The 26,335-nt window shown below is 40.5% G+C and overlaps 1 protein-coding gene across 2 annotated transcripts in view; it reads left to right on the plus strand.

Annotated features, from left to right (window-relative positions):
* Positions 1 to 4,422: 4,422 nt before the first annotated feature.
* The window catches only part of LOC124037998 (serine/threonine-protein kinase Nek7-like), a 150,884-nt gene continuing 128,971 nt past the window's right edge, over positions 4,423 to 26,335 (plus strand). Inside the window, exon 1 of one of the 2 annotated variants that reach the window (XM_046353338.1) lies at positions 4,423 to 4,806. The gene's annotated coding sequence lies outside the window, so the exon portion shown is untranslated. The remainder of the gene's footprint in view (positions 4,807 to 26,335) is intronic. The other variant, XM_046353339.1, reaches the window with a different exon arrangement.

The raw sequence follows: 26,335 nt of genomic DNA on the forward strand, positions 1-26,335 counted from the left end.
TCGCTCCCTGGAACTCGACAGCAGAGTAGAGAGAATCCGTAGTCGCTGGGTCCATTCTTGGTCGGATCCTTCTGTTATGCAGGTGAATGAGGACCCAAAAGCGACTTAACAGAAACAGAGTTTATTCCACGATTAATCCTGAATTCTTTCATTGGTAATGTCCAAACAGGAATAACTGAAATCCTCTAGTCAGTAGAGGGGAACAACAGGAGATGCGACCACAGACTGCAGGTCGCTTCGGGTTGGCGCAGGCCGTAGCTGTTAGAGACACCTGCTCACACGCAGCATCTGAAGAAGGCAAAAACACGACAGGACGGAACAAGGACACAGTACAGCAAACAAGGATCCGACAAGGACAGAAGCGGAAACAGAGGGAGAAATAGGGATTCTAATCAGAGGGCAAAATAGGGGACAGGTGTGAAAGAGTAAACGAGGTAGTTAGTTGAATGAGGAACAGCTGGGAGCAGGAACGGAACGATAGAGAGAGAGAGAGAGAGAGAGAGAGAGGGAGAGAGATAGAGAGAGGGAAAGAACCTAATAAGACCAGCAGGGGGAATCGAATAGAAGAGAAAGCACAGGGACAAGACATGACAATCTATGACAAAACATGACACTTGATTACACACAGGTGGATTGTATTTATTATCATTAGTCATTTAGGTCAACATTGGATCATTCAGAGATCCTCACTGAACGTCTGGAGAGAGTTTGCTGCACTGAAAGTAAAGGGGCTGAATAATTTTGCACGCCCAATTTTTCAGTTTTTGATTTGTTAAAAAAGTTTGAAATATCCAATAAATGTCGTTCCACTTCATGATTGTGTCCCACTTGTTGTTGATTCTTCACAAAAAATACAGTTTTATATCTTTATGTTTTGAAGCCTGAAATGTGGCAAAAGGGCGCAAAGTTCAAGGGGGCCGAATACTTTCGCAAGGCACTGTATATATGATAAACAGAGAGGAAGCAGCGTAAAAATAGGGGTTGGGGGAAGCACACAATACAAATAGTCTGGGTAGCTACTTGATGACCTGTTCAGGAGTCTTGTGGCTTGGGGGTAAAAATAGTTGAGAAGCCTTTTTGTCCTAGACTTTGCACTCCAGTACTACTTGCCATGCAGTAGTAGTGAGAACAGTCTATGACTGGGGTGGCTGGGGTCTTTGACAATTGTTTGGGCCTTCCTCTGACACACCTGGTGTAGAAGTTCTGGTTGGCAGGCAGCTTAGCACCAGTGATGTACTGGGCCGTACGCACTACCCTCTGATGTGCCTTGCGATCATAGGCCGAGCAGTTGCCGTACCAGGCAGTGATGCAACCAGTCAGGATGCTCTCGATGTTGCAGCTGTAGAACCTTTTGAGGATCTCAGGACCCATGCCAAATCTTTTTAGTTTCCTGAGGGGGAATAGGCTTTGTCGTGCCCTCTTCACAACTGTCTTGGTGTGTTTGGACCATTCTAGTTTGTTGTTGATGTGGACAACCTGCTCCACCACAGCCCCACCAATGAGAATGGGGACGTGCTCGGTGTTCCTTTTCCTGTAGTCCACAATCATCTTCTTAGTCTTGGTTACGTTGAGGGATAGGTTGTTGTTCTGGCACCACCTGGCTAGGTCTCTGACTTCCTCCCTATAGGCTGTCGCGTCGTTGTCGGTGACAAGACCACTGTTGTGTCGTCTGCAAACTTAATGATGGTTCGGAGTCGTGCCTGGCCATACAGCCGTGGGTGAACAGGGACTACAGGAGGGAACGGAGCACGCACCCCTGGGGAGCTCCAGTGTTGAGGATCAGCGTGGCAGATGTGTTGCTACCTACCCTCACCACCTGGGGGCGGCCCCTCAGGAAGTCCAGGATCCAGTTGCAGAGGGAGCTAAGGATCCAGGTGTAGTCCCAGGATCCTTAGCTTAGTGATGAGCTTTGAGGGTACTATGGTGTTGAACGCTGAGCTGTAGTCAATTAACAGCATTCTCACATAAGTGTTCCTTTTGTCCAGGTGGGAAAGGGAAGTGTGGGGTGCAATAGAGATTGCATCATATGTGGATCTGTTTGGGCAGTATGCAACTTGGAGTGGGTCTAGGGTTTTTGGGATGATGGTGTTGATGTGAGCCATTACCAACCTTTCAAAGCACTTCATGGCTACAGACGTGAGTGCTACGGGTCTGTAGTCATTTATGCAGATGGCCTTTGTGTTCTTGGGCACTGGGACTATGGTGGTCTCTTTGAAACATGTAGTTATTACAGACTTAATCAGGGACATGTTGAAAATGTCAGTGAAGACATCTGCCAGTTGGTCAGCACATGCACGGAGCACATGTCCTGGTAATCCGTCTGGCCCTGCTGCCTTGTGTATGTTGACCTGTTAAAAGGTCTTACTCACATCGGCTACGGAGAGCGTGATCACACAGTTGTCTGGAACAGCTGATGCTCTCGTGCATGCCTCAGTGTTGCTTGCCTCAAAGCGAGCATAGAAGTGATTTAGCTCGTCTGGTAGGCTCGTGTCACTGGGCAGCTCGCGGCTGTGCTTCCCTTTGTAGTATGTGATAGTTTGCAAGCCCTGCCACATAAGAAGAGCGTCTGAGCCGGCGTAGTATGATTCAATCTTAGCCCTGTATTGACGCTTTGCCTGTTTGATGGTTCCTCGCAGGGCATAGCAGGATTTCCTGTAAGCTTCCATGTTAGAGTCCCGCACCTTGAAAGTGGCAGCTCTACCCTTTAGCTCAGTGCAAATGTTGCCTATAATCCATGGCTTCTGATTGGTGTATGTATGTACAGTCACTGTGGGGACAACGTCCTCGATGCACTTATTGATAAAGCCAGTGACTGATGTGGTGTACTCCTCAATTCCATCGGAAGAATCCAGTAACATGTTCCAGTCTGTGACAGCAAAACAGTCCTGTAGTTTAGCATCTGCTTCATCTGAACACTTTTTTATAGACCAAGTCACTGGTGCTTCCAGCTTTAATTTTTGCTTGTAAGCAGGAATCAGGAGGATAGAGTTGTGGTCGGATTTACGAAATGGAGGGCGGGGGAGAGCTTTGTATGCGTCTCTGTGTGTGGAGTACATGTGAGCTAGAGTTTTTTTCCCTCTGGTTGCACACTTAACATGTTGATGGAAATTTGGTAGAACTGATTTAAGTTTTCCTGCATAATAGTCTCCAGCCACTAGGAGTGCCACCTCTGGAAGAGTGGTTTACTGTTTGCTTATTTCCTTATACAGCTGACTGAGTGCAGTCTTAGTGTCAGCATCTATCTGTGGTGGTAGCACAATTGGTTGGGCGCCCGTAAAACTGCTGCCAGTTCTTCTGGCGCCATTTTAAGGAGTCTACTACTGTATGTATGTGTGAATGGTGACAGAATATTACCCCAGCTGTAGGTCCATTTGAGTGTGTGTGGTCACTTTGGCCTGCACATCAACCAGTTCTGGGAACATTCAATATTTGGGCTGCTTGCTCTCAAAGTGCTGCTTGAATATCTTCAGGCTTGTGTCTATTAAAGGTCAAGTGCAAAATAGAGGCCCTTAATCTGTGGCTTAGATTGAATTCAAAGTTGACACAAATGATAAACTAAGCAATAAGATGCAACAAACTACAACACATATGAAAGAATGTACCACACAGGCCAAGTTTCCCAAAAGCATCTTAAGGCTAAGTTCATTGTTGGAACCTTCGTATGAGCATCTCGTTAAATATCTGAGCTGTTTCCCAAAACCATCATTACTAAAGTGGCACTTGAAAACCATAGCAGGTATGACTAAAATAAGGTTACATAACCTTGTCTACTTGCTATAACAATGATCTGCTGTCCAGAGGGTAACAGAAAACAGATCAATGACTTCCTGTAGTAAAGTTTGTACACTGTTGACTCAAGAGATCTCTTTAACCTTTCAAAAAGCCAGACCAAAATAATTCAGCTAGCTAGGGTAGTGACAAGTCAAATAATACTTGAAGTACCCACCCCACACCCACAAACAAACATCAAAAACACCTAGCTTCACCAGCAACATTAGCTAGATAGTTAACTAGCAAGCTAGACTGTTGGTTTATAAAAGCCAAGGAAAGCTAATTTTATAACCAATTTCTCATGCATTTAAATAGCTAGACATATAGACGGTGGGTATAATTTGTGGAACATTCCAACAGAAATCTGTTCCAAAAACTTTGTAAATAACAAGGTTGCCAACAAACAACACATTCAAAGTTGTATAGGGGCAGAATAAGATACCGTGTAGGGAGTGGGCTATTCAATAACGTAAATACAGGCAAATTTATTGATAAACATCTAAACGTCACTTCAGGATAAGCCTACTCGAAACACAATGTTATTTGAAGACGTTCTAAAACCCGCTATGGGAAAAATGAATGGGGAAAAAACAATTGGAACCATTTCCGTATTTGACCGCTAGGTTTTATGGGCATTGTGATTTATATTGCGGTACTCCATAGGCTACTACTTCTGATACCTGTAAATCTGCCCTTAAAGATCACTGAAAATAAAAAATATCTACTAATATCGTTTCACCCCAGTGGTATTTGACAGTTCCCCTCAATTCTCTGACGTTTACCCCGCCCCATCAATCCTGGGTTGTTTACAATACTGCCACAGGCCAGGAATGGTAAGGGGCTGACGGACTCTTTTGGAACATACCTCGTCAACTAGCTACTTTTTCGATAGAGGTCGTCTCTGAAAAGTATTAGAGCACAGGGAAAGGTGCCACGCAAGAGCGGCCCGGCAACTCGACTGCAGCACGACCTTGGATTGGAAAAGTAAGCACCATCGCCACCCGAAAATAACAGTAGCGAGGCTCCCACTTCCTGGTAAGAATGCAGAAGTTTGCTAGCTAGCTAACGTTAGCTCGGTTCCAGTGTCCATACCATTGCCACATGTGGAAGTTAACTAACGTTAGTTAACAAACTTATCGAATTTGCTAGCCAGCTAACGTTAGCTAGGTTACCATTGTCACATGTAAAACTTAACGTTAGTTGGTTAACAAACTAAGCGAATTTACGGGGTAATTTGTTCACATTCCACGGAAAGTTTAAGCAAACAAGATGAAAGTAATGCGACTTCACTTTTCATCGTACTTTAACTAACTCGCTAACCATTAATCTGTTTTATAGTTTATCTTGCACGTTACTAATAACGGTATGTACTGTCAACAGTTAGCTATCTAGGTTGTCAGGTGTTGTATAATGATAGCTAATGTGCTATCTCGGTAATATAACGTTTGTCGTCAGTTTAGTGTTTGCCAATATTTGTGCTTTTCCAAACTTTTGCCAGCCTGCCCTGTGTTTCAGTTATCGTGTCTGATGTCACAATGGAAATATGGGGTTATTTCAGAACAGTTATAATTCACAGACTGGTTGTCTGACAAACGCCACGAAAATGATGTGGCCGGAAGGTATGCGTTGTTATCATTCTGAACCTTGTCATGTCTAGATTGGATCCAGCATTTGTCAAATTTACAAAATAAGTTTAGTATTTTAGCTAATCCTAACCCTTTTCCTAACCTTAACATAATTCCCCTAACCTGCCATGTTTATTATCCTTATCTGCTGCGTACGTTCTCCTAAACCTGCTACGAAAAGTAATTTTTTTACAAAATATTCTAGCCATGACCTGCCTTGTGGGGAATCGCAGGCCAGGAACTGCCAGATGCAACAAAATAACCTGGAAGTAAAAGCTGCATTGGGAGCCATTAAAAACAAAAAATAGGAATACATAGATCAGGGTGGGAAAAAAAGAATTAAAACACAATTTAAATGTGTTTTCGGTAGGGCTGTGGTCACCATCCATGTAATGCATTTAAATGTTACATCGGGTAGTATTGAGGAGCTATTTCATAGTTTTCATAGGTACACTATTTTCCTATTTCAATCCTATGCTTGGTGTTACTTGTATGGACAGAGAAGACCATCTGATATGCCTTTTAAATATTATGATATGCAACCTGGAATCAAAATTTAAGAGGACCAGTGTTATATAGCGAGGAAAAAAAAAATCTCACATCTGTGCAGTTTGCAAGTGATGTTGTTTGGCTACATTGTATTGTTGTTTCCTCTCCAGAGTGTACTGGTTGTAATTGTGTCATTTTGCTTGCTCGTTCGACCAATATTTTTGAAAGTGTTCTTTCAACTAGGAATCGACCAATATTAGCTAAAAATTCTAACATTTGTATTGGCCCGATGTCAAGTTTAAAGCCAATGTGCAAAACCGATGTCAAAGCTGACGTGCATACCTATATAACGTAGATGGATGATGTAATGACGCCACAAAAAAATATAGCGCGACAGGTGAAACACAGCATTCCTAACCTAGCCCATAATGTCTGCTGTGTGGATCAAGCAGTCATTTGAAAGAGTAAGACAATTCTAGTGAGACAACTCAAGATAATTTAATTCATTGCCCTTGACAATCAACCATTCTCTGTCATGGAAACTTGCCCAGAAGGAGGGTAGGGGGAGGATTCTATCCTCAAATGTATTTCTTAGTTACTTAGGTTGGCTGTATCACAACCGGCTGTGATTGGTTGCAACTTCAGTTTAATCCACCAGAAAAGAAAAAACAAATAATACGACAAAAAGTATTATTATTATTATTATTATGTATCACATCCAACTGTGACTGGGAGTCCTATTGGGCAGTGCACAATTGGCCCAGTGTTCCTCTCCCTCAAACAGAAATAAATGTTTTGGGCTTCACAAATATTATTTTGGCCTTTTATTCAGATTACAATTGCTCGCTTTCATTTTTTTGAAAATGAAATATTTTTCTAATTTATGAAGTCGATGGCAGAAATGTTTCTCAAATATGCCCTCAGGTGGTCAAACTAGCACTAACTAGCTTTAATGGCTGACACTTAAATAACGTGCCATAGAATTATGCGGCACTACGCAAGCTGTGCTGCAGAACGCTGCAACTTTTAAATTACGAACCACTGTAGACCTGTTTTGACGTTTCCACTGGTTCAGAGCGTCCCATTTATCCCTTTCACGCTGAGTGGTTATCAAAAGTGAGCGAGCGAGTCGAAGATTTTTCAAATACATTAAACTCAATGGATGTAAAAACAGACTTTGTTTGCTTGCTGTTCTGAGATGAATAAAAAAATAGCTTTGAGAAGCTCCACAGCTCATTAGTGGTGTTGCTTTAAGCCAATCAGAAATACTATCAGACCCCCAAATTTGGCACATTTATATGCCTACATTTGTGACTCACCACCTGGATTCGGTCTTATGTAGCAACATTTTTACAGTGGATAAAAGTAGACTCAGAACTACAAAATGGTATATCATACACTGCATTTGTGGAACAATGGGAAAGTAATTATTCTTTGAAAGTTGATGAACTTAACTCGCTTTTTAGAGAGTTTCGCCTTTTGAACGTTTTGGTATCTAGTGAAGAGCTCCTCTTTGTCTAAACCCATTCAGCATCGTTTACACCCTTTTAAGCTTCGGCACCATCCATCTCATTTCGCTCTCGGTGTGCACACTTTATTTATTTACCTCCTGATAACATGAAAACAGCCTAACCAGCTCTGCTGGCAACCATTTCATTTTGCGTTTTTGCAGATGTTTACCGACATCGGCCATATTCAACGGTGTTGTAGACGCGTCACGTAAGGTTAACTAACAAACCAGCCAGCTAACGTTGGGTAGTAAACCTTTCTAGCGCAGGCGTTCCGCTAGCGACCCACCTCGACAACATCCGGTGAAATTCAAACTACAGAAATATAAATATTTAACATTCATGAAAATACATGTGTAATACATAAAATAAAGCTTAATTTCTTGTTAATCCAGCAGCTGTGTCAGATTTCAAAAAGGCTTTACGGCAAAAGCACACCATGCGATTATTTGAGGACAGCGCCCCGCGTAGAAACCAGGCAGGTGCGACACGAAAGTCAGAAATAGCCATATAATAAATGCCTTTGAAGATCTTCTTCTGTTGGCAACCTAAAAGGTCCCAGTTGCATCACAAATTGTCCTTTTGTTTGATAATGTCCTTCTTTATATCTATAAAAACTCAGTTTTAGCTGGCGTGCTTCAGTCAATAATCCACCGGTTTCCCTCCTTCAAAATGCATACAAAATGAATCCCAAACATTAGCAATAAACTTATCCAAACAAGTCAAACAACATTTATAATCAAACCTTAGCTACCCTAATAGGTAAATAATCAATACAATTTAAGACAGAGAGTAGTATGTTCATTACCAGAGATAAATAACGAAGAATGTGCTTTCCTCCATGCGCATGGAAACACTACAGCCAAAATGTGAGCCACTTATAGTTTTTCTAACTTCTAGCTATTTTTTCCAAAAACCAGCCTGAAACTCTTTCTAAGGACTGTTGACATTTAGGGGAAGCCATAGGAACTGCAATCTGGTAGGTTTTCGCCTTACAATAAAAGTGACAGCCATTAAAAATAGTGGTATGCCAAATGTTTTTTTTTGTTTGTTGTTGGATGGTTTGTCCTCGGGGTTTTGCCTGCCATATCAGTTCTGTTATACTCACAGACATTAGTTTAACAGTTTTAGAAACTTTAGTGTAGTTTCTATCCAAATCTACCAATTATATGCATATCCTAGCTCCTGGGCCTGAGTAACAGGCAGTTTATTTTGGGCACGCTTTTCATCCGGACATGAAAATACTGCCCCTTAGCCCAAAGAGGTTAATTAAACAACAATGAACAAAGTGCCAAAAATGCCTAACATTAAGCTCTGAATAGAAAAGCAAACCGCTCTGGGAAACAAATAATAGCATCCGCTAGGGAGCCAGCCAGCTAACGTTAGCTAGCTAGCTAACAGTACACCATAGCTTGAAATGAACCCCCTTTCTGTCAAATTTGAAACATGTTATTTCTGAAAATGTAGCTAGCCATCTTATCTGTTTACACCATCATGCATGATGGACACGCGTCTCCCTGTCACGAATGCCATACCACGTTTTTCCTTAGTTTGAAGATGTAATCCGGAGGCAGTTGTTTTATCCATCTCGTTAGCTATCATACTCTAATTCCACTGATTTTCAAAACTTCATGCTCCAGAAAGTGGAGAGCAACACTTATGCAGCTCCACCACACAATACTTTTTTTTAAAGCCGCGTTCGACAGGATTACCAGTACAGACTGACAAGCTCAAATAGACAGCAGCCTTCAATATGGCAGACCAATCTGAACTCTCCTCTCAGCATGTCCAACCCACTCATTATCTCAGACAGTCATGGCTAGTGGGGATGGTTGCTCACTTTTTCTGTGGCTTAACCAACAAGGCTCATAATTTAACAATTTTATTCATATTTACAGATGGCATACACGTTTTGTTATTAAGGCACATGAAAGGTTCACATGTTCGAGAAGGCATTTCTGCCAAAAACTGCATTTTGATCAAAACATTTTGTTAAAACGTTCAAACGACTTTCCTGTGAAGTTGCGACATTCGCCTAGTTTCCTGAATCAGGTCACATTTGCATACAGCCCAAGTAGCCTTTAGGCCTACTTCTATGCTTAATCAGGTGCATGTCCTTACTCAACATTGACAGGAGGGCGCAAAACACAAGACAATTACTAAATTGACAAAACTGAGAAATGGAATGAAATAAACCAAAACTTGTTTCTCACACATGTAGCATAAAGACTGAAATAATAATATATTGAATGCATTAACAAAAATGACCTCAACCAAACAAACATTGTAGATTAGACATTTCTACAATGTTTGTTTGGTAGACATTTTAGGAATGAATGGTAAATGTACAATCAAACTTGAACAATTCGCACACGTTATGAAACAATGAATGTGTACAAATTGACGGGAGAGCTCATTCTGGAGAGAGACGTGCATTTTAGCCACACTCCCCTTCTTGGACTGTGCCATCCCCGTGGCATCTGCAATGGATTAGTTCACTGAGATGGGTGCAAATCAGACAGGTGTCTCGCGTGCCATTAAAAAATATATATATATATATATATATTTGCTACTGCTTTACTAAAAACAAATATTGGTTCACCAACAACGTTTCGGCTATTACATGTCACTGGAGTAGGCTAGCATATAGGCCTATATTTCATTTTCTAACAGCATCTAAACTGATTGGATCAATTTCTGAAAGTACCATGCTTAGATTCATAATGACATCTCCGATTGAATTATTTGCTAACAGCGACCAGTTTTGTTGCAAACAAGACAAACTGGTTTGGCATTGGAGAAATACGGTACGAAGAATATCTTTTAATAGGGTACGTACGCCGATTAATATAGACCATGGTAATCTTACCACTGTAATCAGATTAAATTGATCTTATTGTCATTGAATTGATTAGCCCACTAACCACGTGTTAAATGTGTAGTGTAGCCTACACTGTGTAGGGCTATGAATTGGGCCGCTAGTAGGCTAATGGTGTCCTTTTAGGAGTGGTTTCTTTGTAGCAATTCAGCCCTGAAGGCCTGATTTACGTCTCCTCTGAACAGTTTATGTTGGTTTGTCTGTTACTTGAACTCTGTGAAGCATTTATTTGGGCTGCAATTTCTGAGGCTGGTAACTCTAATTAACATCTCTGCAGCAGAGGTAACTCTGGGTCTTCTTTTGCTGTGGAGGTTGTCATGAGAGCGAGTTTCATCATCCCGCTAGATGGTTTTTGCGACTGCACTGAAGAAACTTTAAAAGTCCTTGAAATATTCTATGTTGATTGACCACCATGTCTTAAAGTAATGATGGACTGTCGTTTCTGTTTGCTTATTGTAGATGTTTGCTTACTCTAGACATATCTCCCATGTCATGTTAATGGGTAGCTGCCCATACAAATATAATGAATAGAATGGGCTTGTAACCTCTCAACCTGGCAATTATGATTTGTAAACTCATCGTTACACTCTCAATGGCTGCATGGTATTGTGATGCAATTTCCATGGTATAGTCCCAGTCAGTATTACACAGAACATTGCGGCCCCGACCGCTAAGGCTGCACGATTTGGACAAAATATCTAATTGCGATTTATTGTTTTTGGGCAGGTATTGCGACTGTGAAATTCATTTTTTCAAACATGTAGGTGAAAACTTGGTAATTCCATCAGACATCGTTTAAGTGTCAGTGTAGAGAATAACACTTCTAAAATGGGATCATGTGAATGAGTACATACTGTGCCAACTGAATACAAAACCAAAGGAAATACATATTTTCCAACATTGTTATAAGCTACATATGATAGTAGATATGATTATTACAAGTACAAACATGCATTTTTAACATGATCATTAAACTATACTATGCTATAAGACCTTTCTCCCTCGATTGCTCAGTTTGGCCGAGCTGCCAGCTCTAGGAAGAGACTTGGTGGTTATAAACTCCTTCCATTTAAGAATGATGGACACTGTATTCTTGGGGACCTTCAATACTGCAGACATTTTTTGGTACCCTTCCCCAGATCTGTGCCTCGACACAGTCCTGTCTCGGAGCTCTACATACAATTTGACCTCATTGCTTGGTTTTGCTCTGAAATGCAGTGTCCTCTGTGGGACCTCTGTGGAATTTACCACAGGTGGACTCGCATACAGTTGTAGAAACATCTCAAGGATGATCAATGGAAACAGGATGCACCTGAGCTCAATTTCGAGTCTCAAAGCAAAGGGTTTGAATACTTATGTAAATAAAGTATTTCTGTTTTTATTTTTAATACATTTTCAAGGATTTCTAAAAAACTGTTTTTGCTTTGTCATTATTATTCGATACATTTTAGAATAAAGCTGTAATGTAACAAATATTTGAGGAAGTCGAGGGATATGAATACTTTCCGAATTCACGGCACTAACCTAAATAAGATAATGAAAGGAAGCCTGTACATGATAAAAATATTTACAAACGTGCATCCTGTTTGCAATAAAGTAAAACTGCAAAGATTGTGGCAAAGAAATTAACTTTGTGCCGAATAATAACCTCAAAAATGCAAGACAAAATATTTGCACTGGAGTTGCTTACCAAGACAACCTTGAATGCTTCTGAGTGGCTTAGTTACAGTTTTGACATAAATCGGCTTAAAAATATATGGCAAGCCATGAAAATGCGGTCTAGCAATGATCGACAACCAACTTCGGTGTTAGAAGAATTTTAAAAAGAATAATGTGCAAATATTGTACAATCGAGTGCAAAGCTCTTAGACTTAGCCAGAAAGACTCACAGCTGTAATTGCTGCCAAATGTGATTCTAACTTGTATTGACTCTGGGGTATGAATGAGATATTTATGTATTTCATAAAAAAAAATGTTTTCACTTTGTCATTATGGGGTATTTTGTGGAGGTGGGTGAGAACCCCCCCCCCCAATATAATACATTTTGAATTCAGGCTGTAACACAACAAAATGTGGAATATGTCAAGGGCCATGAACACTTTCTGAAGGCACTATGTCAGGTAGGCAAACTTCGCAGTTAACATTTAATTGAGAAGGTTTTTGGGGAAAGTATTTCTGACTGTTATCATAAGCATCGCTAACTGGCTACATACAGAGTGATAGACAAACGTGTGTACCAAGGCAATTTTGATGGAAATGATTTGGCAGATAATGTTACGTTTGCCTTTTTAGGCCAGTTGTGGCTAACCGGGGGTCAATGTGGCATTACCCATTACGCCCACTTCCATCTTTGGATTAAAAATAAATGTTCTGCTGTTAATGTTTCTACCTATTCATCTGGTGGTTATATCAATAACAGCTTTTATTATAAACCAATCTTTTGTTTTATTATTAAGTTATTGACAATTATTTTAAAGTTCTCCCTCGTAGCCAATTTCAAAGCTGCATTTTTTTGGGGGTGTTTAGGTGACCTGCAGATAAACACTTCTTATATTATTTGTACCTTTACCAATAATTGATCATACTTTATGTAAAATGAAAAGATTAATGTACTGATATATGCACAAATAGGATGGCATTTCATGGACATTTTTTTCCCATGCTAGTAGTCGTGCCTGCACGCCAGAGTCACACAGTAGCAACAAGATGATAGATTTCAGGAATTCACAAGTTAGATTTTTAAATGCATCTAGTCTTATTTTACTTTTAAATTAACCTTGTTTTGTTATACATGTATTACATTTTAGTAAATTGGAACATTTCTCAGGTGGGCTTAAAGGGTACAGTAGCACAAACACTACCTGTGAATGTAAATGGCAATAAACAAATGCTGACTTTGCATAATATTGTAGTTTATAGTGTATATTTATACCCCAAACCTTTCATTTATAAATATTAAACCAATCATATCTTGTTTGAAGTCTATGATTAGTTGAATCAGTTGTGTACCGTTTTGGCGAGAACAAAAGTGTAAGTCCACATTGATCTCTGTGGATATGATTGGACACCCTGTTATTAGTGCTAGGGTTCATGATGAGTAGTAATGATCGGTTTATTTTGATATCTTTTGATAACTTTATTCATAATCACATTATGAATAAGAATGGGCAGTTAAGTTTTGAACATTTAGGAAATGAATTAAAATGGATGATTTAAGAGGTGGTTCTTATTTGGACCACCCATGGGGTTTACAGGGTATGTTCGGTATCCATTAAGCCCAGTCCAGAATTCTGTTTAATCTCCTGAACAAATATTTCATAAAACTTTACATCTTTCATTTTGTCTCAACTTTTTCTTACAGAAATTAGGACAGTATATGTTAGAAATGTCTAAATGTAGATTTTTGTTGGGCTTAATAGGTACAGTTACGCTAGATAGTAGATAAAGTTTGACAGTTCGCGAGGGAACATGAATAAGTGCATGGACTTTCAGAATTGATTGGCGAGTTATTCATAGATGGGCAGTAGCTCGCAATCTACCTGTTGGAGACTCCTGGTCTAGACCCGGTATGGTAGAAGTGAACTATGTAGCTAGGCCTTTTGTCCCACTCCCAGAACACTATATTGTGTCGTACTGTATTGAGAACAATGAGCTCAACTCACAGCTCACACAGCCATTGTTTTAACAGCCCAATGTCTCTCAGCTCGATTCCATCAGTAGGCCAGAATAGAATGTAACCAAATATTATCCAGGAGTGGCTGAGTGATATCACATCATTCTATTGCCCTTTATTATTACTCTCCCTTCTGTTTCTACATCCCCTCTCCTTCAAAGACAACAAACAGGGAAAGCATCACTCTCACTCAGCCAGCATCAGCCAGGTGATGGAGATCAGATCACTGTCTGATTCTCTGAATTACACTGTCAAGGATCTAGTCAGAAACCCGATGGCTGCTCAATCAATGGCAGCCAAAAGCTGCCTGCATCAGACCGGGCTGAGCGTCAACAGGTTGTAAAATTTAGGCAGGGCCGCCTGCCAGTAACCTTGTTTTTGATTGCTGATGAGACTTGAATTGTTTTTGACAGCCTTTGGTGAAATGTCATGAATTGTTGCATTGTAAACCAGGTTATGCCTTTGTTGTTGTAGCATCTATGCTATAAATCTGTCTCGCATCGGCTTATCTCGTTTTGTCTCATGTTTGACATCGTAACAGTTTCTGTCATTAGAGTTATGTTCTTAGATTAGGCCTATATGCCAGGGCCCTATAAAATCTGTTTTATTTTTTTGCCTGAATCTGTTTATTTTTTCCTTAAATTTTGCTTTCTCCAGGGGCTTTTTCCAGTTTTCACACTCAATCACTATTTTTTGCTTAAATCATACCAGGACACTACTTTTGACATCTGGGGAAAATATGGGATATTTTGGATGTAGTTACACTTTCAGTGATGGTAGAGTTTGCAAAACAAATGCCCAAGGAATTAATCAAAATAATCATGATAAACATAGAGCCGCGTGAAATTACGCAATAGGGCATTTCCACAGAAACCGAATTACACTTTGACTCAGTTTTTTCCACTTTAAAATGTATGCCAAACAAAAACCATTTCATTTTAAAGTTTAACAAACCATACAACTCTATTCACAATGACTACTTTTAACATTTTTCACAGGACAAAAAGAGAAAGAAAACAACTAATTTAGTGGAAGAACTGTGCAGATGCAAACTTTGGTAACGAAAAACGGTTAAATCTACCTCAGATTTTTATGCGACCACGTTTTCAAAAAACTCTGTTAAGTATCTGCTCCGAATTAAGATTCAAAGATGTCTGCAGAAAGAATGGAGTGTCAGCTATAACCACCTAACCAGTAGGCTACCTTTGGGGTGGCAGGTAGCCTTGTGGTTAGAGTGTTGGACTAGTAACGGAAAGGTTGCAAGATTGAATCCCTGACCTGACATGGTAAAAATCTGTCAAAATCAAGGTGCCTAGTTAAATAAAGGTGTTAAAAAATATATGTGTATATATATAAATATGGCACCTTGATTTTGAAAATATATATTTTGGTTATTGAATCACAGTAAGTGATGTGGAGTTACACCCAGTAATGGATTTACTGTAACATAATTACCTCATTGGTCCCTGATTTGTCCTACATAGAAATGCATAATTATGGATAGCATGTTATTCTCGTGTTTCACAAGTTTGGAAATCACAGTGCAGCACAGTGCAGTGCAGTACAATACAGCACAGCAGAGTAGGGTAGAGTTCAGTACAGTAAAGTAGAGAATACTTCAGTAGAGTACAGTATAATACAGTGGGGCAAAAAAGTATTTAGTCAGCCACCAATTGTGCAAGTTCTCCCACTTAAAAAGATGAGGCCTGTAATTTTCATCATAGGTACACTTCAACTATGACAGACAAAATGAGAAATCCAGAAAATCACATTGTATGATTTTTAAATTAAATTAATTTGCAAATTATGGTGGAAAATAAGTATATGGTCACCTACAAACAAGCAAGATTTCTAGCTCTCACAGACCTGTAACTTCTTCTTTAAGAGGCTCCTCTGTCCTCCACTCGTTACCTGTATTAATGGCACCTGTTTGAACTTGTTATCAGTATAAAAGACACCTGTCCACAACCTCACACTCCAAACTCCACTATGGCCAAGACCAAAGAGCAGTCAAAGGACACCAGACTAAATACTTTTTTGCCCCACTGTATACTTGTTGTACTTTTGTATTCTACTATTGTATTGAACTGTTCTCTACTTAAGTGATAATGCCAGTGAAGCCGGTGTCTGGAAGATATATTGGCACAAGACTACAAAGTAGCGGCACTTCATTTAGTTTTACCTGTTTTCTGTTGATATTTCTTTGTATATATTTCAACTGGCTGAGAAAAGCTGCCCGCCTGTCTCTGTCTCATCCCGACTCCAGACTCGTTCATTACTGTGTGACAGTTGTAGATCAAATTTGAATATTGAAACTATGTTGCAAATGTCGGAGAGACAGACAGTAATGTTTATACAAATCTTTGCCGTTGAAAGCTAAAATGTTAGTCTAAAAGAAATGTGAGATGATGTCTAGATGATTTTTATAGTGGATATCAAGTTTATAAATTGCCTGCGTGGGCTGATGAGACAGTGGATTGCGCAGTCAGATGGAACAGAGTAAATAGGCATTTTAACGTCATAGATTTAGCCAGTGTTAACTTGCAAAATAGACAGTCTTGAATGCAGCTTCAACCAATCAGCATTCAGGATTTCACACACACATTGTAAAATGTGCTCTACTCACTGTGCTGTATTGTACTACTGTATTGTACTATACTGTGCTCTACTCACTACATTGATGTACTGTACTCAGTACTGTACTCGGGGCCTAAAATTACCACCCACTACCTGCCAAATGTGTGTATATTTTGGCATTGGTGGGTAAGCATGTCTAATTCACCAGCCAAGTTGGCAGGTGGCTCTATAGTGAGAGCATTTAATAAAAATAGTCAATTGTCAAGTATAGGCACATGTGCGAGTTATGATTTATAGAAAAATAAATGCGTCAGTAGCTGTTTTTAAAGTATTTGTGATTTTGTTTCATCTCTGGTTATGCGCAAAGAAATCCTAATCCTAAAATTATAGCAATCCCACCAGAGCAACAACACTCCCTGTTCGGAGGGCTTGTGCGTACTGTTAATGAAGTACTGAAATATTTGTTTTTAGAAGCATTGGCACAGGCATAACAGTTGGTCTAATTTACTTGAAAGTCTACTGAAGTATGACTTTGTCTTTGTGTTTCTTGGCTGTTTACATTGTGTTGTTCTCAAGCTAGGTTGCTTTTCAATGTTAGCAAAGATACATCAGTCCTCTACTGGTTTAATTCTCGCAGGCACACAGACTCCGAGTGGCCTGTTACCAAGGTAACCTTAAAGGGGACCTGAACATTTTATATCTCATCTGTGATATTTTGTTTAATAAGAGACTCTGGAATATCAAATTAAGTTGTGTAATATCCCACATTACTTCTTACTAGTAATACATTTCTTGTTTAGGAAACATTCATATGTATGCTCGTCTGTTATGACAACAACAAATTGTCTGGTAAAAAAATCTGAGTGGCTGTTAGATTTGATCTACCTGCCACAGTGGATGGAATTCGGAGAAGTATTATAGTCCCTGACTGTACTGTATTCGACTGTGCCCAACTCACTGGACTGTACTATCCAAACTTGTGAAACATACAGCACCAGTCAAAAGTTAGGACAGAACCCTACTCATTTCAGGTGGTTTATTTTTTAAAACTATTTTCTACATTGTATAAAAATTCTAAATGATGAAATAACACACATGGAATCATGTAGTGACCAAAAAAGTGTTTTATTTTAGATTTTTCAAATTCGCCAGCCTATCACATTTTAAGGTATGACCCAGGTGCAGACAGTGTTGAAGAAACAAAAGTTTATTCTTTAAACAGGGGCAGGCAAATGACCGGTCAAGGCAGGAAGGGGTCCAGAGAGGGTGTAAGGCACCGGAACAGCAGGCGGGTTCAGGGTCAGGCCAGGCAGAGGTTGGTAATCCAGAGTAGAGACAAAGGTACAGGACGGCAGGCAGGAAAGGTCAAAACCGGGGAACTAGAAAACAGTGACGACAGCATAGACAGGGGCAAGGGAAAATGCTGGTAGGTTTGAACAAACAAAACAAACTGGCACAGACAGACAGAAAACACAGGTGTAAGTACCCAGGGGAAGATGGGCGACACCTGGTGGGGGGGTAGAGACAAGCACAAGGACAGGTGAACCAGACAGGGTGTGACACACCCTTTGCCTTGAGAGCTTTGCAAACTCTTGGCATTCTCACAACCAGCTTCATGAGGTAGTCACCTGAAATGCATTTAAATTAACAGGTATGCCTTGTTAAAAGTTAATTTGTGGAATTTATTTCCTCAATCTGTTTGTGTAAATCAGTTGTGTTGTGACAAGGTGGGGGGGAGGGTGGTACACAGAAGATAGCCCTATTTGATCAAATACCAAGTCTATGTTATGGCAAGTACAGCTCAAGTAAGCAAAGAGAAATGACAGTGTTTAACAGTTTGGGTTACTACATGATTCCATATGTGTTATTTCATATTTTGTCTTCCCTATTATTCTACAATGTATGAAAATAGTAAAAATAAAGAAGAACCCTTGAATGAGTAGGTGTGTCCAAACTTTTGACTGGTACTGTGCGTCTACAGCGACTTGAGAAAGTATTCACATATTCCATATTTTGGTGTGTTACAGCCTTACTTTACAATGGATTCCATTGAGATTTTACGTCACTGGCCTACACACTACCCCATCATGTCAAAGTGGAATTATGGTTTAAGAAATGTTTAAAAATGAATTAAAAATGAAAAGCTGATATGTCTTGAGTCAAGTATTCATCCCCTTTCTTATGGCAAGCCTGAAGTTCAGGAGCCGAAATGTGCTAAACAAGTCACATAAGTTGCATGGACTCACTGTGTGCAATAATAGTGGTGAGAATGATGTTTGAATGACTACCTCACACGTACAATTATCTGTAATGTCCTTCAGTCGAGCAGTGAATTTCAAACACAGATTCAACTACAAAAACCGGGGAGGTAAAGAAAGTTACCTACTAGTAAAATGTCTTCTACACCGCTGCATAAATGATGTAACATGCCTGGGAGATATGAAAACTGTAGCTAGCTAAGAAGGTAATACTAAAGCGTATGTAGTAAGCAGTTAGTAGCCCATGTGCCTCACCCTAATAATTTGGTCCCCCCCCCCATCTCAATTGTCAGTAGGAACCAAATTTGTTTAAGCAAGTCAGCCATATCCGCTATGCTTTTTTAAAAAGGCAGTGAATGTGGCTGAATGAACTGTTTCGCTCAGACAAGGCTCTGCTCATTTGGCAGGTGTAGGAGTGGTAGGTGGGCAGGTATAGCAGCGGTAGATGGGCAGGTGTAGGTGTAGCAGTGGTAGGTGGGCAGGTGTAGATGGGCAGGTGTAGGTGTAGCAGTGGTAGGTGTAGTAGTGGTAGATGGGCAGGTGTAGCAGTGGAAGATGGGCAGGTGTAGCAGTGGTAGGTGGGCAGGTGTAGGTGTAGCAGTGGTAGGTGTAGTAGTGGTAGATGGGCAGGTGTAGCAGTGGTAGATGGGCAGGTGTAGCAGTGGTAGATGGGCAGGTGTAGCAGTTGTAGGTGTAGGTGTAGCAGTGGTAGATAGCCAGGTGTAGCAGTGGTAGATGGGCAGGTGTAGCAGTGGTAGGTGTAGCAGTGGTAGGTGTAGCAGTGGTAGATGGGCAGGTGTAGCAGTGGTAGGTGTAGCAGTGGTAATGGGCAGGTGTAGCAGTGGTAGGTGTAGCAGTGGTAGATGGGCAGGTGTAGCAGTGGTAGGTGTAGTAGTGGTAGATGGGCAGGTGTAGCAGTGGTAGGTGTAGTAGTGGTAGATGGGCAGGTGTAACAGTGGTAGGTGTGGTAGATGGGCAGGTGTAGCAGTGGCAGGTGTAGCAGTGGTAGGTGTAGTAGTGGTAGGTGGGCAGGTGTAGCAGTGGTAGGTGGGCAGGTGTAGCAGTGGTAGGTGGGCAGGTGTAGCAGTGGCAGGTGTGGTAGGTGGGCACGTGTAGCAGTGGTAGGTGGGCAGTGGTAGATGTGCAGGTGTAGCAGTGGTAGATGGGCAGTGGTAGGTGTGGGCAGGTGTAGCAGTGGTAGGTGGGCAGGTGTAGCAGTGGTAAGGATTCACTCATGGCGCTGATAAGAAAGCTCTGCTGTTAGGACAGCTGCTTAAGTGCAAGTAATGTATTATAAATTTTTTTTTCACCTTTATTTAACCAGGTAGGCCAGTTGAGAACAAGCTCTCATTTTCAATTGTGTCCTGGCCAAGATAAAGCAAAGCAGTGCGACAGAAACAACAACACAGTTACACATAGAATAAACAAAACGTACAGTCAATAACACAATCGGGGGAAAAATGTGCGTGTGTATATATATGTGTATATATATGTGTATATATATATGTGTATATATATGTGTATATATATGTGTATATATGTGTATATATATGTGTATATATATGTATATATGTGTATATATATGTGTATATGTATATGTATATGTATATGTATATATGTATGTATATGTATATGTATATATATGTGTATATGTATGTATATATGTATGTATGTATATATGTATATATGTGTATATGTATATATGTATATATATGTATATGTATATATGTATATATATGTATATATATGTATGTATATATATGTGTATATATATGTATGTATATATATGTGTATATGTATGTATATATATGTGTATATGTATGTATATATATGTGTATATGTATGTATATATATGTGTATATGTATATGTATATGTATATGTATGTATGTGTGTGTATATGTATGTATGTGTGTGTATATATGTGTGTATATATATATATATATATATATATATATATATATATATATATATATATATATATATATATAAAAATAAATAAATCATTTTTGTTCAGTGTTGTGTAGTGACTTTTCTGGCATGTGTACAATTTATATTTTTAATCGTTTGCCCCATCAAGATTTACATGCTTAAATTGCCACTTGCGCTGTGGAATGTTATAAAAACCACTTATCTATCAAACAAATCTGTCTCTGTCATTCTGTCTGCTTGTGTCCCTCGTCTCAAGTTACACAACCGGCTCATACGGATTCTTCAAACATCGGTGGCAAAAACAATTCTCTGATCTGATTGAGGTTGTGGCCACTTGTGATTAATTATCAAAGCAATTATGGGCTTACTTTCCAGTGAGAACTGCATGTTGTTAATCCTTTCCGAAATGTAATGAAATGATGGCTAAGATGACTGGGCACGAGTCAGGCTATTATAGTAGCCTATGTAGCCTTGCCTTTCTCTTACTGACCGTTCGAGTTGAGATTAACTCGTACCAAATTCTTGCAGTGACATACTTTTTTCTGGGCTGCTTCAAATGAGTTAGTTTACACTGAAGTTTGTTTTAATAAAACAACTTTATTCCAAATTCGAAATCATGAAATCGTTGCTCAATACAGGCTAATGCATAACATGGTGGTTTTGAAGATAATATTAACATTAATATTAACATTGCTGGACTGTGGGCAGGAGCTGGATGAGATCTGGTGGGATGTCGGCAAATGAACGTGCGGGGAAATCTCGTGGGAGAGCGTGGGCACGGTACCAAAAAATGTGTCCCGCGCAGACCCCTAAACCAAACCAACAGTCCTAGCTTGCCATTATGAACCTCAAATTTAACAATGCCAATATTGTTTTTAATTAGTCTTTTGCTTTTAAAAGCAGCTCAAACATAGGACATGTACAAATGACCTACAGCCATTGAACTCTGCAGTGCAAATAACATGTATTGTAGGGAACTAATGCACGCTCTAGAATGCCCTTCAGTACAACTATTTAACAATGCCAGGGGCGGCAGGGTAGCCTAGTGGTTAGAGCATTGGAATAGTAACCGAAAGGTTGTAAGTTCAAATCCCCGAGCTGACAAGGTACACAATCTGTCGTTCTGCCCCTGAACAGGCAGTTAACCCACTGTTCCTAGGCCGTCATTGAAAATAAGAATGTGTTCTTAACTGACTTGCCTAGTAAAATAAAGGTAAAATAAAAAAATTAAATATAAAATACTGTATTATATCACACACAGAAGAACTAGGTGGGCTATATTATCTTAAAAAAATACAAAATAAGTGTGACATCGTGTGATACCCTTCAGCGTGATGTAAAGAGCTGAAATTGTGTGGTTATGGCTCAGGCTAACCCCGGAATACTCCAACCACTGCTCAGACTTCACACAGGGTCGCAAGTCAGTAATTTTCTGTTTACACATCTTTTGTAGTCAGTTTTCCTTCAGAGCACAGCAGACCTTGATGAGAAAGGGATCAATGTTTTAGAAAATTGAACACTTTCATATCAAACTAGGAGCCGGGACCCTCAGAAGATAGAGGGGAATTATTGTCAAGCCTATTACTCAGATAGGAGAAATATTGACAGCCTAGGTGTTTGACGGGATAAAACAGCCTACTCTTAGCACCCCACCAAATAACATGATTAGACCGTAGAGCACTTTTAGAGGCCAATTTTGGCACAAAATAAGGTTGGTCAATTTATTAAGATAACAACATACTGTTCAGGAAAAGCATCATAAACGTTCGCCCTATAGCCTAGGCGTAGTATGTATAATTTCTGTAGAGGCGGAGAGGGACTCTTTGACATCATGCAAAAGGCAGAACTTAATGTAGCTTAAAAAACAGCCTCGGGAGGCTTCCAAAGTCGAACGTGCTTTGAGATAGAGAAAAAAAAAAGCAAACAAAAAATGTGTTATTGTAAAATCCCCAGGGGCATGATAACTGTAAAAAATGGTCAGATGACAAATGTCTCATCCCATCTTTAATACGATACTGAACCTTGCTGCTCGGCTACAACAGGAAACTGTCACAGCAGGCCAGATTTGGTCAATTCCACTGTGCCGAATAACTAAGGCATTTGAACAATAGAAAGGGACAGGGGGATACCTAGTCAGTTGTACAACTGAAAGCATTCAACTGAAATGTGTCTTCTGCATTTGACCCAACTCCTCTGAACCCTCCGGCTGCCTTAATCGACATCCATGTCTTCGGCGGCCGGGGAACAGTGGGCTAACTGCCTTGCTCAGGAGCAGAACGACATGTTTTTACCTTGTCAGCTCTGGGATTCAATCCAGCAACCTTTCGTTTACTGGTCCAACCTGCTACCCGCTAGGCTACCTGCTGCCCCTAGAGGTGAAGCCGCACTGATTCACAGAAACCTCTACAAATATGACTGTAGCCAGTTCAAAACATCTTTCAATCAAACATTTCAATTTCACAGATAAAACAAATGTATAATATTAGGGGGAGCACATGGACGTAATCACAGAATACCGACATTTAAAATGGAATTCCACAATATTCAAAAATGGGAATAAACCAAATGGATTGAATTTGCCCAAATGTATCATAAGACATGAATGTAAGACTGTCCCTGACAAAAAAAAGACTGAGTCGTCTGTTCTCTCGACCAATTAATTGGTCTACATTTTAAAAAGTGTATTTTTTCTCTATATATATACTCCTCAAAAAAATAAAGGGAATACTTAAATAACACAATGTAACTCAAGTCAATCACACTTCTGTGAAATCAAACTGTCCACTTAGGAAGCAACACTGATTGACAATAAATTTCACATGCTGTTGAGCAAATGGAATAGACAACAGGTGGAAATTATAGGCAATTAGCAAGACACCCCCAATAAAGGAGTGGTTCTGTAGGTGGTGACTACAGACCACTTCTCAGTTCCTATGCTTCCTGGCTGATGTTTTGGTCACTTTTGAATGCTGGCGGTGCTTTCACTCTGGTGGTTGCATGAAACGGAGTCTACAACCCACACAAGGGGCTCAGGTAGTGCAGCTCATCCAGGATGGAAAATCAATGCGAGCTGTGGCAAGAAGGTTTGCTGTGTCTGTCCGCGTAGTGTCCAGAGCATGGAGGCACTACCAGGAGACAGGCCAGTTCATCAGGAGACGTGGGGGGCTGCACAGCCCTCCATGTGCTCACCAGAGGTAGCCTGACTGCCATTAGGTACCGAGATGAGATCCTCAGACCCCTTGTGAGACCAAATGCTGGTGCGGTTTGGCCCTGGATTCCTCCTAATGCAAGACAATGCTAGACCTCATGTGGCTGGAGTGTGTCAGAAGTTCCTGCAAGAGGAAGGCATTGATGCTATTGACTGGCCCGCCCATTCCCCAGACCTGAATCCAATTGAGCACATCTGGTACATCATGTCTCGCTCCATCCACCAACTGTGGTTGCACCACAGACTGTCCAGGAGTTGGCGGATGCTTTAGTCCAGGTCTGGGAGGAGATCCCTCAGGAGACCATCCGCCACCTCATCAGGAGCATGCCCAGGCGTTGTAGGGAGGTCATACAGGCACGTGGAGGCCACACACACTACTGAGCCTCATTTTGACTTGTTTTAAGGACATTACATCAAAGTTGGATCAGCCTGTAGTGTGGTTTTCCCCTTTAATTTCGCAGACATGGGGGGACCTGGGAGGGCATAGGCACACCCACTGGGGAGCCAGGCCCAGCCACACAGAATATTTTTTTTCCCCACAAAAGGGCTTTATTGCAGACCGAAATACCATCAGCTGTCTGCGTGGCTGGTCTCAGACGATCCTGCAGGCAAGGAAGCCGGATGTGGAGGTCCTGGGCTGGCATGGTAACACGCATTCTGCGGTTGCAAGGCTGGTTGGAGGGCAAAGTCTCTAAAACAACGTTGGAGGGGGCTTATAGTAGAGAAATTAACATTCAATTATCTGGCAACAGCTCTGGTAGACATTCGTGCAGTCAGCATGCCAACTGCACGCTCCCTCAACTTGAGACCTCTATGGCATTATGTTGTGTGACACAACTCCACATTTTAGAGTGGCCTTTTTATTGTCCCCAGCACAAAGGTGTAACTGTAATGATCAAGCTGTTTAATCGACGACTTGATATGTCACACCTGTCAGGTGGGTGGATTATCTTGGCAAAGGAAACATTCTCACTAACAGGGATGTAAGAAATGTGTGCACAAAATTGGAGAGAAGTAAGCTTTTGTGCGTCTGGAACTTTTCTGGGGTCTTTAATTTCAGCTCATGAAACATGGGACCAAAACTTTACATGTTGCTTTTATTTTTGTTGAGTATACAGTACCAGTCACCTACTCATTCAAGGGTTTTTCTTTGTTTTTACTATTTTCTACGTTGTAGAATAATAGTGAAGACATCAAAACTAAGAAATAACACATATCGAATCATGTAGTAACCAAAAAAGTGTTAATCAAATCTAAATAGATTTTAGATGTTAGATTCTTCAAAGCCACACTTTGCCTTGATGACAGCTTTGCGTACTCTTGGCATTCTCTCAACCAGCTTCATGAGGAATGGTTTTCCAACAGCCTTGAAGGAGTTTCCACATATGCTGAGCACTTGTTGGCTGCTTTTCCCTCACTCTGCAGTCCAACTCATCCCAAACCATCTCAATGGGTTTGAGGTCGGGTGATTGTGGAGGTCATTTGATGCAGCACTCAATCACTCACCTTGGGCAAATAGTCCTTAACAGCCTGGAGGTGTGTTGGGTCATTGTCCTGTTGAAAAACAAATGATAGTCTCACCAAGAGCAAACCAGATGGGATGGGCCATATTGCTGCAGAATGCTGTGGTAGCCATGCTGGTTAAGTGTGCCTTGAATTCTAAATAAATTACAGACCGTGTCACCAGCAAAGCACCATCACACCCATAGATTAGGGAGTAAAGAATGTATTTCAATTAACTGATTTCTTTATATGAACTGGTATCCTTCAGTAGTCGTTTCTTTGCAGCAATTCGACCATGAAGGCCTGATTCACGCAGTCTCCTCTGAACAGTTGATTTTGAGATATATCTGTTACTTGAACTCTGTGAAGCATTTATTTGGGCTTCAATTGCTGAGGCTGGTGGCTCTAGTGAACTTATCCTCTTCAGCTGAGGGATCTCTGGGTCTTCCTTTCCTGTGGCGGTCCTCATGAGAGCTTAGTTTCATCATAGCGCTTGATGGTTTTTGTGACTGCACTTTTTTGACTGAAACTTTCAAAGTTCTTGAAATGTTCTGTATTGACTGACCTTCACGTCTTAAAGTAATGATGGACTGTCGTTTCTCTTTGCTTATTTGAGCTGTTCTTGCCATAATATGGAATTAGCCCTATTTGGTAAAAGACCATCTTCTGTATACTACCCCCCCCCCTACCTTGTCACAACACAGCTGATTGGCCCACAAATGTACTTTTAGCAAGACACACCTGTTAATTGAAATGCATTCCAGGTGACTATGTCATGAAGCTGGTTGAGAGAATGAATGCCAAGAATGTGCAAAGCTGTTATCAAGGCAGGGGTGGCTACTTTGAAGAATCTAATTTATAAAATATATTTTGATTTGCTTTAACACTTTTTTGGTTACTACATGATTCCATATG

This window comes from Oncorhynchus gorbuscha, linkage group LG06 (genome assembly GCF_021184085.1).
Source record: "Oncorhynchus gorbuscha isolate QuinsamMale2020 ecotype Even-year linkage group LG06, OgorEven_v1.0, whole genome shotgun sequence".
Lineage (NCBI taxonomy): Eukaryota > Metazoa > Chordata > Actinopteri > Salmoniformes > Salmonidae > Oncorhynchus > Oncorhynchus gorbuscha.